At 46.0% G+C, this 3,962-nt stretch overlaps 1 pseudogene; it reads right to left on the bottom strand.

Moving 5' to 3' along the window:
- Positions 1–3,523: 3,523 nt before the first annotated feature.
- On the bottom strand, positions 3,524–3,642 carry LOC134935522 (5S ribosomal RNA; annotated as a pseudogene).
- Between the last annotated feature and the right edge of the window lie 320 nt (positions 3,643–3,962).

Raw genomic sequence — 3,962 nt, 5'->3', positions numbered from 1 at the left:
GCAACCGCGTCAGGCTCAAATCTCCCTGCCTGAGTCGGATCCCCATTCGAGGCAAAACCTCAGGATCTCGCTGTCGGATCCTGAGGTTTTGCCTCGGACGCCGGTCTCCACAGTAACCTATGGAAGACCGCTGATTGGCTGAAATTGGCTGAAAGAGCCGTCTGTCACGGATCTCAGCCAATCAGTATCCCCCCATAGTCTACTATGGGCAATGCCCTCACAATGCTAATAGTGCTGCCGCCCGCATAGCCAACACCACTGCCGATACACCCACACTGCCGGCACCCCTGCACTGGGGACACTGCCGAAATTCTTGCACTGAGGACACTGCCGGCACTCCTACACTGCCGGCACCCCTGCACTGGGGACACTGCCGGCACTCCTGCACTGACTACACTGCTGGCACTCCTGCACTGTTGGCACCCCTGCACTGAGGACACTGATGGCACTCCTGCACTGTTGACACCTTCACACTCCCACACTGCTGGCACCACCATACTGAGGACACAGCTGGCATCCCTGCACTGCAGACACTGCCGGCACCACCGCACTGAAGACACTGCCGGCACTCCTTTACTGAGGACTCCTCCAGCACTTCTACACTGCTGGCACCACCACACTGAGGACACTGCTGGCACCCCTGCACTGCCGCCACCACCGCACTGAAGACACCGCTGATACCCCTGCACTGCCAACACTGCCAGCAACACCACACTGAGGACACCGCTGGCACCCCTGCACTGCCGGCACCACCGCACTGAGGACACCGCTGGCACCCCTGCACTGCTGACACTACTGCACTAAGGACACCGCTGACACCTCTGCACTGCTGACACTACCACTCTAAGTACAATCGCTGGCACCCCTACACTGCTGGCACCAACACACTGAAGACACCGCTGACAACCCTGCACTGAGGACCCTCTCTCACAGTAAGTGCACTATTGGTGTATCTGACCGGTACTGTATCCGACCTGCACTGTAACCTGTGCTGCATCTGACCCACACTGTATCTGACCCACATTGTGTTTGATCTGCACTGTATCCAACCCACACTGTATCCGACCTGCACTGTATCCAACCTACACTGTATTTGACCCACAGTGTAACCTGCATTTTATCCAGTCCACGCTGTATCTGACCCATAATATATACAGTTCACAGTGTATGCGACCTGTACTGTATCTGACCTGCACTGTATCCGATGCGCACTGTAACTGACCTTGCACTGTAGCCAACCATCACTGTATGCATCACACACTGTATCCAACCTTCACTGCAGCCTACACTGTATCCAACCTGCACTCTGATCTGCACTGTATCCAACCCGAACTGTATTCCGCACTGTACCCGACCTGCACTGTATCTCACACTGTATCCGACCTTGTACTGTAGTCAACGTGCACTATATCCAACCCGCACTGTATCTTGCACTGTAGCCGACCTGCACTGTATCTCGTACTGTATCCGACCTTGCACTGTAGCCAACGTGCACTATATCCATCCCGCATTCCGACCTGCACTGTATCCGACCTTGCACCGTAGCCAATGTGCACTATATCCAACCCACACTCCAACCTGCACTGTATCTGACCCACACTGTATCCAACCCACACTGTATCCGACCCGCACTGTATACAACCCGCAATGAATTCCACCTACACTGTATCCACCTGCACTGTATCTGACCCACACTGTAACCTGCATTGTATCCGATCCACTTTGTATCCAACCTGCACTGTGTCTGACCTGCACTGTATCCGACTAGCACTGTAACCTGGTCAATATTTAACTGTGTGTCCCAAAGTATTCCGCACTGTACTATGCAGGTACAGAATGCTGTTTTTTTGGGATTGGGGAGATTTTGTGGAGCTGTTTGACAAAAAGGCTGATTGATCGGGGTTTACACGGGCACAAAGTGCCAGTCATCAGTGACCCAGGGCCCCTAGTAGGGAGGTACAGACTGGGCACTGAGAATAGGCATGTGCTGGGAGCATGTGCACGTGTGTAGGGGGCATCAATGTCTGCTGTTGCTTATTTACACATGGTTTCTGGGGGGTTTTCTTTGCTGTTTGGTAACTACTTTAGAGCAATGTTATTGTACACATGATTCTCAAGAAATTTCTGTGTTGGATTGTTTTCTATTGATAGTACTTGTGAGTTGGTTTGTTTGGTTATTGGTAATACAGTACTAATTTGTAAATTACTGCTGTGTGTTTATGACGCTGCTCTGTTGCTTAGTTTAGCCAGCCAGGCTTTGGCCTATGTTGGTGAACAATATTGAGCAGTGAGGTGGTCAAAATTGCCTGGAAATGAGTGGAAATTAATGTTATTGAGGTTAATAATACTGTAGGAACAACCCCCCTCCCCCCAAATCCTGTGATTTTAGTTGTTTTTATGCTTTGTTTTTAAAAAAAAAATCCAAAATCCAAAACCTAAGCCAGAAAACGGTGGTTTTGGCAAAACCAATCCAGATCCAAAACACGAAAGGAGATCCAGACCCAAAACCAAAACACAAAACCTTAAAAGTGTCCGGTGCACATCTCTAAATCAGTTTTAGGGACTTCAAGTTCTGGCTGCATGGAGTGAGAGTCCGCTAGCTACAGTACCATCACTTAAACATTTTAAAGGCTGTTAATTAGCCTCCACACAAAGGACAAACACTATCCTTAGTGCCCCAGCAGCCTATAGTTTATTTCCTGACTACCGCATTTCCTGATAAACCACAGCCGCCATGAAAGGAGAAGCTCCGAAATAGACACTAATGGTACCAGATGCTGACACAGCAGCAGTCTCTCCTGCTGCTAAAAAGACTGCAGTAATGCGGAAGGAGAGATGAGCACCACACTAATCAAGATGTATATGTAAATACTAGATGTATGAGAAGAACAAAATTAATTAAGGGGAAGATTTCCCCAATGGCCATCTATTGGTGGTGCACCCCGAGTCAGTGGGTTGTACAAAGTTACACTGAGAGAGAGGAAAGAAGACTCTTTTTTGGTGCACTCTTAGGAAAAGAAATTAATAATTATAAGAGTTAAAAAATGTTTTTAATTGATTATTATTAAAATAGGTCGAAATGTATCCCAGACAGACAACATAAATAACATAAAGGTAACACACAAATTAAAAAAGATATGAGTCCTGAGCCTATTGATAAAAGGGTAACCACGTGACCTGCCCATAGGGTGTGGTCTATTCAATATGTACCCAAGGTACACAGATAGATCTAGTTTTGATTCTAAATTAGACCTATATATAGGTCAATTTTAAAGGGACTCCTGGGAAATGTCAGATGAGTGGTATCAAATGATACAATTTGATTAAATGGGACTTCTAAATCTAGATGAATCCTATTATACAGCTTCTAAATCTGAATGAATCCTGATATAGAGTATAATCTAGAGTGCAATTGTGATGAAGTTATACTTGGTAATCCTGTTAGGAGAAATTCAGAAGTGAAAAACAGACAAGTGGTGATACTGCTGTCAGCGTTAGGCACAGAATATGGCAGTTCCCATGATTTCTACGACACTTGGTATTTCCAGGAGGTCTCCCATCCAAGTACTGACCAAGCCCAACACTGCTTAGCTTCCAAGATCAGATAGTATTGGGCGTATACAGTGTGGTATGATAGTTGACAGCACTGAGTGGAATAACTCTAGGATCACCAATGAGAGTGCACCTATTTAGTAGTCTGGTTTTGTAAATGCTATGAATCCTTTTTATATTGATTTGCATGTGTAACTTAGTTTGCAACTTATTTTTCACAGCTGATTTACTTTGTATCGATACAGTTTGACTTTTCCCAATGATATGAATCCTGTCTATATTTACACGTGATACATTTGTGAGCCAAATATTGGGGTTAATCCTCCATTGCTAAAAAGTACTTTATAATTATTGTCCAGGTTCAATTTTTGTTACCTGTTAGTTAGTTAATGGCATGATAAACACTATGC

This window comes from Pseudophryne corroboree, chromosome 1 (assembly GCF_028390025.1).
Source record: "Pseudophryne corroboree isolate aPseCor3 chromosome 1, aPseCor3.hap2, whole genome shotgun sequence".
In the NCBI taxonomy this organism is placed as follows: domain Eukaryota; kingdom Metazoa; phylum Chordata; class Amphibia; order Anura; family Myobatrachidae; genus Pseudophryne; species Pseudophryne corroboree.
The sequence above is the reverse complement of the archived record's forward strand: the minus strand, read 5'-3'. Positions and strand labels throughout refer to the sequence as shown.